At 43.5% G+C, this 12,880-nt stretch overlaps 1 long non-coding RNA gene across 1 annotated transcript; it reads right to left on the bottom strand.

Annotated features, from left to right (window-relative positions):
* Positions 1-3,043: 3,043 nt before the first annotated feature.
* On the bottom strand, positions 3,044-12,571 carry LOC119009917. The gene is made up of 2 exons (XR_005071848.1): positions 10,175-12,571; positions 3,044-7,688 (listed from the first exon to the last, which is right to left on the bottom strand). It is a non-coding gene; the product is annotated as an uncharacterized LOC119009917 (long non-coding RNA).
* Between the last annotated feature and the right edge of the window lie 309 nt (positions 12,572-12,880).

The following is a 12,880-nucleotide window of genomic DNA, read 5'->3' as shown; positions in this document are numbered from 1 at the left end:
GGACAAAAGCAAAATCAGTGTATCACCGTTCCTTCACATTAACACATTTTCTAGAGTTGATAAAAACATTATTAATTTCAGTGGGTTGTGCTGAATGATTGCAGGAGTCTCCAGCCACCTGTGCACAGGAAGACCAGACGTGATTATATTTACTCCAGGCTGAGATTCTGATCCATAGAAGAAGCTGTTGAATGGGACTCTGTGTGCCCGCTGAGGTCCTGAAACTGGATGCCTGGCAGTGGTCGAGGGTCTGTTGTACCCCCACAAAGGTTTTATCCCCTCCACTTATCATTCCTCAGCCATCAGCGGCTCGGCGGCGCAGCGACACCAGAGCCTGGAGCCTAATACAGCACACACGGTGATGACAAGGAGCGCTGCAGGCCGCGGAGATTCATGCGCGACCCGCTCAGGCTGTAACTCATGTTGGCCGTGTTTGTTTTGACTGTTTTCGACCTGTCGTACGAATAACACAATCTGATTCATTTGTTAAGTATTACACATCTTATTTACAGTGGGAGGGCGACCTTTAGGTCAGCAGTGGTGGAGGGAAAAGGTTACTGGGCCAGCAGTTGAAGTCATACACAAAAAAAAGCTAAATGCTGCAAACTGTGGCTGCTGTTAGCTGGTTAGCGCAGTTAGCCTTGCATGTAGTGGTCATGGTGAGGAGTGGAAGCATTTATTGACCCCGTTCCTACTTCCTGCAGCCCGTCTGTGTTATTTTTTATCCAAAGCATTACGTTGAACATCACTGACGTCACGTTTCACATGCCAGAAACATTCAGAACAGAAGAGAAAACAGACCCACGGTGAAATTAAGCATCGTTTCACTGTCATAATCTGAACACGTTGGTCCAGTAACATCTGGAAAGTTTAGAAGAGCCGCACGATTAAATTATCTTATCCACCCTCAAGTTACCCGGGTGCTAAACCAGAAGTTAGCCGGCTCGGTCGGTGATCCAGGGACTGTCACAGCCAGGAATCTTTTTTTTAAAATTTGTTTAGCAGATTTCATAGAGACGAACATGTCTCCACCTCTGACACTGTGTCCAGTAATAAAACATAGATTTACAGTAGTTCACTTCTACCCAACACTGCATATTTAATTATCCAAATGTGAAGAAAAGAGCATCTTCACCAACAAACATGAAAACAGAAGCTTGGAACCTGGATATCAAAATCTCTCTGTGGTATTATTAATTTAAAAAAAACTAAAATTCTTATCTAGAAATCATTTTTACTTGAGCATCGCTGATAAACGAGCCTTTAATCGAGCATTAGAGCGACTCTGTAGAGTCCAGTTCTCCTCCAGCGCTGCTGTAGAACCCGGGCAAAAGGTTTATGTTTGTTTGTTAAACGCAGCCAAATAATTAAAGCTAAAACGATTATTTAATGGATTAAATCCTGGATCCTACATCTGGATCATTACCTGCTCTAATTAGCTGATGAGCCCGGGCAAGTTGCTTTCTGCCGGCGGGATTTTATCCAATTCTGTTCCCTATTTTTTGGGCAAACAAAGACTCAGAAGTAAACACAACCAACGTCTCTCCAAACATGGAAAAACAATGATTAGTTTTCCAGGTGTATTAATCTGGAGGAGAGGAAACAGTGGACACATTCAGCAGCAACAGAACTCTGATTCACTATTCTTCAACTGGATTTTTGAGCAGAAACAGACGATTTAAAATGTGTTTGTCAGCTGCTGGTTGCAGATAAGCGAGTTCTATCTCACAGTGAGACACATTAAAGTGTATTAATTTTAGCTCCTTCATGTTTTTTTTTTTTCTCCAGAGTTTCATTTGTACTTCAAAAAAAGGGGGCTCAGCGCCGAATTCACACACAGAAATCTGCTTAACTTCAGGAGTGTGAGGCCCAAATCTGAGTTTAAACCACCCGGACACACGAGAGCGATCATTATGTAAGAGTAGAGACCGTTTGAGCCGCATCATGTGGTGTCATTCACACAGCTAACAGGTTCTGATCCGGGAGATACCGGATGAGTCTGACACACAAGCTGGAAACAGGATCTCACAGCTCTCTTCTTCTTCTGCTTCCTCCTCATCGTCTCTTCGTCCGTGTCGCTGGAAACATTCACGTTATCGTTTCTGTCTTCGCAGCGATGTGAACAAAAGGCTGTTGAAGGAGCGAGTCCGTCTGTTGCGGTGCTGAAGTGCATTAGGAAATCATTTAATTGGCATTCTGCTCTCCACGTTTCTGCTCCCGGCTGTTTGTTTGCGCCGCTCAAAAGAGGCCACGTTGCCATGGCACCTATCTGCGTTTTATTTCATTCGCCGCTTTTATCGCGAGGCCGCTCGGCACTTTGTGGGTCCGCAGATATAATTCTGTTTCATACAGCTGATTTTACGGTTGGCTTTGCTCTTTGCTTCACCCTGAAGGCTCGTTCGGCTCGGAGAGAGAGATTGTGGTTTGTGTTTGTACGCTGGCCGCCTCTGAAAGAAACTGAGCCGGCTGGAGAACTGACGGCTGGATTATTCTGCATCAGTGTCGCATCAGACCTGCAGCTCCCAGGTGCCCTCACACCTGTAGTTTGGGCTCATGTGATCCAAGGAAATAAATTATACTTGTTTTTTTGTCTTAAAAAGTTTCTTTCTGCTAGTGTTCCCACTTTTAACAAAGACTTAGGAGCCATGTCCATGCAGTGTCTCTTTCTGAATGTCGGGGACTTTGTGTGGCTGCTCCCAGTGCTTCTTCCGGTCCTTTCTCACTCCCAAATCCTCAGATACTGCAGCCATCGGACGCTGAAGTTACACCTAAAGAAAGAGACTTACTTTGAAAGTCCAACCAGATATTGTATCCTGTGGTTCTCTGCACTGTCAACCTTCATAACACTGAGTGAGCTGATGTCGATTAAAAACCAACGTCCAGCTTTATTCTCTCTCCCTGAACAAGCGTTTCAACCGAGTGGCATAAAAATAAATAAATAAATAAATAAATAAATAAATAAATAAATAAATAAATAAATTCGTATTCAACACAACGTATTCATGACTTCTGGTGCCACACACAAAGAAGGATAAGACAGGATTCATCATGTGGTCACTACTTTTAACTTTTTCCCGCTTGTTCCTCAGGAAATGAGTCCATTAGAAACATCGGTTGTCATTCAGCAGCTGATCTGGAGCTTTTCCTACGAGGCAAACTAATAAATTCAACGTGTTTCTTGCTTGTGAGTTCAAAAAGTTTACATTATCTAAGAATAAGTCCAGTTTCTCTCCCTGACATCCCACTTTCTGCTGATTGTTTCTTTAATTGAGTGTATGGGACATTCTAGACTAGAAATGAGTCAAATAAACTGGTTAGTTCTTGTTCTTTAATCTTACAGTACATAAAGTCCATGAGCCCTCTGCACAGACGGAAAAAAAACATGATCCTGTCTGACTCTCTGTGCTCTCTTTTCAAGCCTCGGCCTCTGTTAGCACCTTCTTCATCATCTGAAGCGTGTTTATACGTGCTGTAAGAGCACAAGTGCTGCAGCCGCTGACCTACAGCAGACTGTTTACACATCACAGCGGCCACGATAAGTGATTCTTATGCCTCACTCCGGTCCTGTAGGCCTCTATTACACAGCGTGGTTTGATATGTGTTATTCTTTGAATGTGTGTCTGAACCGCACGGATGATGAAATGCCAGTAGCCGATGGTGGAAATAAATTAAATATGATAAGTGGAAAAATAATTAAAAACCATGAGTTTTTACGTCTGCCGGCTCACAGCGAGGTCGTCGGTGGACGTGAATGGCAAGCGTGGGACGGCGAACTGATAAACAGTCGTCCTCAGAACATCTCGTCGTGCCGCCGAGCTCTCGGGGAAGAGAGCGATGTTGACAATGGAGCGCGAGGTGGATGTGGCATTCTTCCTTCTCCAAATAAACGACGAGGGAAAAAAACCCAGCGAACATCACATCGTCGTGCGTGAAAAGAATCCGAGGCCGTGCCTCGTTCCCCTCAACGCTGGCAGCGCCTGAGCGCTGAGAACAGGAACTTCCTGGCACCGCGGTGTTATTGTTGCAGAGGAAGAGGAGGGTGTGAGCCAGGTATACAGAGCTAGTTCAATAAAGCTGAGACCAAAAACAGCAAATTGAGCGGGGAGGAGTGAGAACAGGCCGGTGCTGTGTCTCAATCTTTTTTTTTACTTTCAGCGTATTCTGCATATTTGCAGGTATGCATGCAGAACAGAAACAAATGAATGAAGTGTGGACAGACGGAGGGTCGGCAGGAATACATGTGCGTCTCCATAAAAGGACGACTGTGGATGATTCGACACATTAAACACACGATCCAAGTGTGGACGGAGGAAAAGACACGAGGAGTCGACAGGTTTGAGGTATTTGTTCTTTAGTATTTCAATTCCCCGCTGCTTTATGTATCCGTTGCACCACATCTGGACAGGTAGCCTCGTCGAACGGTAACTTTTGATTGTCGGTTGTCTCGCACTCAAGCCCAGAAAGAACAAGAGCAGCAATGAAATCTTAACAAGGCCAGAACACAACAGATCAGGACAGAACCGGACTGAGCTGGGTGTCTTTACCCAGCCTCTCTTAAGTCTTCACAGAAGGGCGTCGTCACTCCCTGATTGGCTGTGAGGGAAACACATCAGCCTCCACAACCTGCAACAGGTGATCTGAATCCACTGCAATCAGTCCAGAAACACACAAAAAAGAGAGCAGGTAGCAAACAGAAAACAGCTCCATACAGCCTGTCCAAGTTTTTGGAAGCCTGAAGATTAAAAACAGTGTTTTGAAAAGTGTCCAGGGTGAAAATAACATCTTTTGAAATCAGTTTGAGACTCTCACTTTAACACTGAATCAATGCTCCAACTCGATATCTTTACCTTGACTCACGCAGGACTTTCGGGTCCTTGTTACAACACTGGGAGTCGATTCTTTTGCCAGCGTTCGGTATCACAACCCAGATCTCAGGTCTGATGGTTCCGGCCCGTGCCAACAGCTCCCGGAACGTTTCCATGTGGGAAAACTTAAACCTCACACAAAATTTTTTTCGAGGGGTATTAGTTTTCACCTACTGTCACGTTGACGTTGGCGAGCCCGTTTGGGACGGATCGAGTCTGCGGTGCCAGAATCCGCTGTCACGTCTTCGCGCCACTCGAGAGACGTTTCCAGAAGTAAACACTCAGCCAGTCAAATGTGGAACATCCACATGGATGTTTGGAGCAGCACCGCGGCCGTCTGATATATCTCCACATCTCCGGAGTGTTTTTCACGACACAGCGATGCCAGATGTGGCCTTTAGTGTTGTCGTCCAGCGCCGCACTCTCGCTCCTGGGACACGAGCCACTGTTTTGGTCCTGAGAATCAACGGTTCTCTTTTTAGGGCAACGGGCTGTTTATACGGACCGCGCCAACTGGATCCGTGATTGCAGGCCACTGGTTTATTTTAATTAGCCGTGGAGAGCAGTTCCGATGGATTCTGAGTGTGACTCACCCCGTTTTCAAAACATTAGTCTCCGCCGAGTCCCTCTGTTGCCCTTTGAGGTTGGGTTTCATTTCAGATTAGTGAAAAAGAGGCGATGTTCACTTCTGTGTGTGCATTTATGTTTGAGGACTACAGGAAACCTACAGTATATGACGGTACGTTAAAAAAGCACTCGTTTGGAAGAAAACATCTGTTTTTGCTCATCCTGGTACATTACACCGTTAACTGTAAGATGATTCAAATATGTTGGATTTTAAAATCAATTTGCTGCCTTCGAGGTCGCCGTCAGACTCATCCACCACTTAAAGTCGCAACCAAGAAGTATCAAATTGTGTTGTTAATATTCTGCTGATCATGGGCGCAGATTTTCAGGAGGATACAGAGGACTTTTATTTTGACAATCCACATGACTGAGAGACTTCCTGCATTTTATTTCATCACATCTGTTGTCTGAATTTTGTGTTTTTCTTCACATAACTAAACATGTTTCGACTTTATAGTCATTTGATACAGAAAAAGAGAGAGAGAAATGAGCATCACGTCCTCCGCCTCCACTTTGTTCACCTCATCCAACACAACAGCCGTCGACTCGAGTTTTCTGTCTGTTTTTTCAGTTCAAGAAATGAACACGAGCAACATGCAATTTGTGTTTAACGGTGCAGATGACAGGAGTCCAAACTACGAACCCTGAGGATTGATTTTACTTTGGTCAGCAAGTGATCATTAAGTCGTCTCCGCAGCGATCTTTCAACCATTTTTATCTCAAAATCAAAACTGTGAAAATATCAAAATGCATCATAAATGTTTTCCATCACAGTCTGAATCTTTTTAACAGGTGGCAGACACGGAAATAACAAAACAAAACACTCTGATTGTGCTGATATGTGCGAGGAGGAGGACAGAATACATAAATAATAGATAATAATACAAATGATAAATAAGTTCAAGAAAAAAGTGAATACACTTGTTATGTCTGAGACGTCTGTGTTGTGTTGCAGAGATATACACTTTAGTTAGCATGCTAACCAGCTAGCTCTGGCCTGTTCCAGGACGCTAGCAGCTAACTAGCCGACGGACCGCTACGTTTAGCAGCAGTTAGCGGTTACTCTGGTGATGTGCTTTCATCTTGCTACTGCTGATGCGTCCTTTGGTTTTCTTGCAATGCAGAAACAAATATTTACTGATTTACGTGTGAAGGTAGAAGCCCGGACATCCATCAGTGGACCATCACAATCCCACACTGGGAACAAAGCTGCAATTTTTTCCAAATCAAATCCTTGAAACACACACAAAACTGAAGCAGAACAGCTATTTCCACATTTCCAAAGCACTGGAGTGACTCTTTAGTGTGTGTGTTTCTTTCCCTTGAATACCTAATTTTATGACTTTACATGGTAAATAAGTACATTCTGTTCCATCTACAGCATTACAGAGTCTCAAGATAAGACCTGCAGATTGTAATTGTTGCCATAAAACAGGTAACAGAGCGTTTTTACACTGTAATATCACTCTGGGAGATAGCGCTCATTTCCACTGCCTCATTTGGCAGAAAACTGAATCCAGTTTATTTGAAACACATGAGGCTGAGCCGCAGCGGTAAAGACGTCTTTCTGATGAAGCCACATCAATCCGCTCCGTACACAAACGTAGACACTCGCAGAAGAGAAGAAAAGGTCTGACATTTCCAACTTATCAAATGGTATCAGGTTCCAGTTTGTGTACACAGCTCGGTGGAATCGTCCTGGACCGTCGAGGACTTTCAACTCATCAGCCTCAAAAGATTGTGGAACGATATTTTTCATAAATTCTGTAACTCTTGTGCTTCTTCTCTACATGCAGCTTTCATGGAAGTGTTTTTCAATCTTTTCCACGGCCTCTGAGAGGAGCTGTAACTAACTGACGGCCCTGTTAAGCCCCAACAAACATGAGATACGGTGTGCGGATCGTGTGGGAAAGACAAGCCCGGCTATGTCATTCTTACTTCATGGTTTTATTGGTGAGGAAAACCAGCGTGCTAACCCAGACGCCTCTGCAGAGCACCTTTTTCTTCGTAAGCGTTAAAAGCTGCAGCTGCACGAGGATCAGTTACATCCTTTATCTCACCTTATAGAGCTCTCCCGAATGAGCACTATAAATTTTTCAGACTTGGGTTTGTGTAGTCCTTTTTATCTCCCCCCCATTTATTTATTTTTTTTCCACACTGGCTTCAAATTAATTTCCTCGCAGCTGTTAACAGACGCTGAAAGAAAGAAAGGGGAAAAAAATGGGTTATAATTATTAAAAGTCTACTGGGGGAGGTTACATAAAACAGCATTTGAATGAGTGAGCAGCCAAAAGCAGAATGATGGCGCTCCAGAGGAAGAAAAAGAGAGAAGTTACTGGCAGACGCACTTGTAAAAAATGGCCGAGGTTCTTCTGGTTAAATGACTAATTCTCGTAACATAAACACCTTTAAAAGAGTTTGAGAAAAAGTCTGACTTGCACTTCAGTCTGCGGTTAAATCACCCTGAGAGATTTATTCATATGCGAGAAAGATCTTCTGACTAAATCTGGGTGTTACTTGTTAAAAGATTGGGGAATCATTTTGATAAACGTGAAGCATAAAAAGGGTGAGTTACTTCTGAAACCACGAGAGAACACTTCAGGGATGTTTGTGCAGTGGAGAACTAATTAAGTTAAGTAGCAGGGGAAGAAAAAAATGGACCCAACATGCAGAAAGTCATATGTAATAAAATGGAGGGGCACCTGAGGGCATTTCACCCCAGTTTGTCCAATGAAAGGGCACCACAGAGGACACTTTATCATGTTTTTCCCATTGGAGGGTCAACATAAAGGGCACTTTACCACATTTTGTCCACTGGAGGGGCACCATAGAGGACACTTTAACATTTTCCCAGTGGAAGGGCACTCTAGAGGGTAAATTATAATATTTTCTCCACTGGTGGGGCATCCAAGGGCATTTCCCTCCCAGTTTGTCCACTGGAGGGGCACCCTAAAGAGCACTTTATCATATCTAGTCAACTGGAAGGGCATCTAAGGGCACTTTATCATGTTTTTCCCAATGAAACGGCACTCTAGAGGTTACATAATCAAATTTTGTCCACTGGAGGGGCACCCTGAAGGGCACTTAACCAAATTTTGTGTACTGGAGGGGCATCTGAGGGCACTTTAACATGTTTGTCCACTGGAACGGACACCATAAAGGGCACTCCACTGGATTTTGTCCACTGGAGGGGCGTCCAAGGGCACATTATCACATTTATTCCTCTGGAAGGGCTCCATAGATGGCACTTTTTCATGTTTCGACAACTGGAGGGGCACCCTGGAGGGCACTCCATCACGACTGCCCTCCCCTCCTCAGCCACCAGTCCATCAGCACATGTGTGTGTATCTTGGAGAAAGCTGTTAATTCATATTATCCCATTAAATCACAAATCATCTCTGCCCCTTCACATTAACTCCACTGTTTTTCCCCTCCGCATACATTCCTTCACTTTATGAAATGCATATCAGACATGTCAGCCGAGGCCAAACAGATGTATCGCCGCGTGAGTTATTACAGTTGGAAGATCACGAAGAAGAGTTATTACAGAAACACAGCGGACCCAAACGTGACGAGGAGCCGTATCATCCAACAAGCTTGAACGGAATGTCTTTGGGTCGGTTGTACTGCACTTCATTACATTTTTTTATCAGGTTTTATTTGTTTTTAACTACCAAATTAAATGGTAATCACCCGATAATAAGTCAGCCACTCAGTGAAGACGTCGTCTAAAATGTCAAGAATGCCAGTAGTCAGAAAATACTCGCCTTTTTCGTACCGCAACAGTTTTCGATTCCTGACTCATCCAGCCTGGCACATTAAAATAACAGCCTGCACGCTGAAACAATTACGAGGATAATGTGGGGTGTTTTAACAGCTGTAGACCGGGGGAGGGCAGGGAGAGAGGCTGCAGGACTCAGGAGGACTGGACCCATCACAAGACCAGCATCTCACTCACCAGTGACACAAGAAGGTACATTTCAACATCGAACAAGCTAATATTAAAGGTTTAACAAAGACATCTCGTTATCATCCAGACGCTGACAATTTTTTTTGGACAGAGGAAGGTCAGGGTTGCACCTTTAATTAAAAGTACACAAGTATTAACACGTAAATAAATAAATAAATAAATATACTCAAAGTAGCAAAAGTTATCATTTGGTATTGGATATCAACCTGATTTATAGAGTTAATCTGCTGCATTTTTCTCTCAAGGAACAAAAAAGTCTTAACTTAATGTACAGAATTGCATCAGAATGATCTTTTTGCTCTGAGGTCACGTTTTCCCCCCCCGTGTCTGTTGATTTTCACAAAAAGTACTAAATGGATTTCCACCAAACTTTGATGGAGGACGGATCTCAGCCAAGAACAGACCCCATTACCTTTTGGTGTGGATCCAGATTAAGGAACGGATCCAGGAATTTTATTTCTGTAATGTATTTTTTTTTGTTTTTTCTTTTTTTTTTACATTCTCATTAATTTTTCACAGAATTATGTATGGATCTTGATGGAAAAACAACACACAAAAACAGACCACTGGTTCAGTTCTGTTGTTGATGGTTGATGTTCGCGGTCGTCAATATGACCTGCAGTTGTTGGGAACCATTTTGGTCTTTCCTCCTCCTCCATGTTATCAACACGTCTCAGCTTAAACTGGCTCCCCTCCAGAAACAAACTCTTACCTTCAGAGGTTCCTCGACGGCTCGTCCTCCTCGCACAGCTTCCCCTCCGGCGTCCATGACTGATAACTCCTCTCACCACACGAGCCCCTGGGAAAAAGCACATAAGACGCTCCGCTCCGTGACCCAAAACATCTGCTGCTAATGTGGGTCAGTTTTATCCACGGGTTCCTCTGAGGAAAAAAAAAAGGTCCTGCACATGACAACTAAATGAAAAACACAAATGGCATGAATCAGCCGGGCTGTGTGTTATTTCCCAGCACTTGTATCAACATGCTGAGGAACCTGCTGAGCTGTGAAATATCTAAGCTCGGACACCCGGCGGTTCTCCACCGCTCCAAAAAAGGCCTTTCCTGAGTCGGGGTCAAGCGAGGAGAAAGAAACAGCAGTCGAGCTGTTGTGTCTGGAGACTGGAATTTGTTGTGACTGGTGTGGGATTGTTAACATAAAGATTAAGCTGAAGGGAAGATAGCAGTAGTTGGCCAAAATGCTCCCATATTCTGGAAATCTATCTGAAAGCTACTGTTAGCATTGTCATCGTTTTAGCTAACTTCTCGTCATATCTGCAGTTAGCAATCCTCTCTCTCCGCTAACATCTTATAGTACTAAACAAACCAAGTGAAGGAAGGTGCTAACTGCTCCACTGATTTTGGATTATTGTTGAAAATATTAGCGACAGTTACACGTTGTGTTCACTAAATGAAAAATACTTCTGTCTTCTGTCTGAAGAATACTGTCATTTTTTAAGCGTAAATGTAAAGTAAGAAGCTAAAATAAGGCTACATAGCGGCTGACTGTAAATTCAGCAATCTGCAAGTTGTAACGTTAAATAGTTTGCCACTAAAGTCCAGCTGTAAAGAAAGGCTACGATCAGGTGAGTCTCCGTGTTCACCGTGAGCATGTTTAATGTCCAAGACGACCTCATCGTCTCATTTAGCGTTGTTAGCTTGTTAGCAACCGCCTTTGTTTGAGACACATAAAGGCTTTGTAAATCAAACGTGGGGTATTTTCTGATGAAAATGAACATCATGAACATCTTTTAAGCTCCTTCAACTTTATTTTAATTGACTCTCTGCTTCCTGTCTTTGTCTGTTTTCCCGCCCTCTTTCTGTGTCTCATTAGTTGGTCATTTCCTGTTTATTTAAGCCTCTGTACTCTCACTTTGTTTCTTTCTCTGATTTTGTCTCGTGTCTCCAGCGTTCTTGTCCTTGTGTCCTGGATTTTTTCTCCCCATGACTTTAGAGTTTGTTCTCCATTTGTGCATTTCTGTTTCCTGGATTCTACGATTTGCTGCCTTTTTATCTCTCTGATTTTTGGATTTTGGATTGTTGAACAACAGAAACATTTGTTCTTCACCCTCCTGCCTCTGCATTTGCATCCTTTTGTTGTCAAACATGACAGATTTGTACGAAATAATAACCCTCGGAGGAGAGAAACCACAGCGAGTCACATCCTGTAGCACTGCCATTCACCCCTCACTGCCTTTTCTTGATTAATTTAAACTAAAACGACTCCCGTTTCAAAAATCTTACACTGCATGTATGTGTGGGTATGCAGGGGGCCTGTTTTCTTATCAGGTAGCGTGAACCTCTCCAACACTGAGAGCTCTGCTGGTATCAGGATTCAGAGGAGAGCAAACATCTGTACCAGACGTGAGCGAACAGCTATTTGTTTGTCAGACTGTGATTAAGTGCACGACTCAAACTTACGAGGGAAACACTGATAAAGACGTCCATTAGCTGCCTCGCGCTCTCCCTCCCTCGCACTGCGTCGCTGAATCTCACAGCCTGAAATAGAAACACTCGAGTCCACGGAGGAGTCGGTTCTGTAGCCGGTCACCATTTTACTGTACGCGACAAAGATAATACTCTCAATAGACGCCAGAATGTCTCCTCAGTGAGATATCAAGAAAAGTACAATTGTGTCAAACATAAGACCTCTAATCCTCCTGCTGCCGCTCTGGGCCCACTTAGGCGTTTTGTTCTTCTTCTGCGGTGCATGAAGACCTTTGTAGTCCAGAGTTACAATTAATTTTCTGTTCGTTTTGTGGCAGGAAGTAGAGCTGGAGTCACTCGCCGTAACTTTTTCTCCTGTGAATTGCCTTTTTGTTCCAAGTTGCCGCTCCCCCCCCTTCAGACGATATGCGTCTACTGACCTCTAAATAGGGAAGTTTTATGCAGTTGACCTTTGACTTCCACGTCTCCGTATTTATGTCTGAGAAAATAGTGAAATTATGACACTTAACGCCGTCGCCTGCATGTGTCTGGAGCTGCTCTGTGAAGACTGGGGGCCATTGAGACTACAGGTCAATCCGCTGACACCCTTCTCTCTTGTTGAAGAGTGACGGGCTGAAGTACGATCACGTATTTAGATTGTAAACCCTGTTATTAACAGAAAAAGACTCAGTACAAGCAGTAATGCTGAAATGTAGAAATAACTGTGATTCTTCTTATGCATCCGTGATGTTAGCTTGTTAGCTGGACTAGATCTTTAACCTTGATCTTTGGTTCTCAGGCTTGGGGCTAGCTGGTTAGCATGCTAGCTTCAGTAGATATCTCTTCAACATACTATACATAACATAACATCAGCACTGTTGTTTCCTGATGCTGTTGATTGTTTTTATATGTTTAAAACTAATGTTCTGAAATGTTGCACCTTCACGTAAAAGTATTAACATACAAATAAATAAATATACTTAAAGCAGTAAAA

The sequence above is a fragment of the Acanthopagrus latus genome, chromosome 20 (assembly GCF_904848185.1).
Source record: "Acanthopagrus latus isolate v.2019 chromosome 20, fAcaLat1.1, whole genome shotgun sequence".
Taxonomy (NCBI): Eukaryota; Metazoa; Chordata; class Actinopteri; order Spariformes; family Sparidae; genus Acanthopagrus; species Acanthopagrus latus.
Note: the sequence above shows the minus strand (reverse complement) of the source record. Positions and strands in the feature narration are given on the sequence as shown.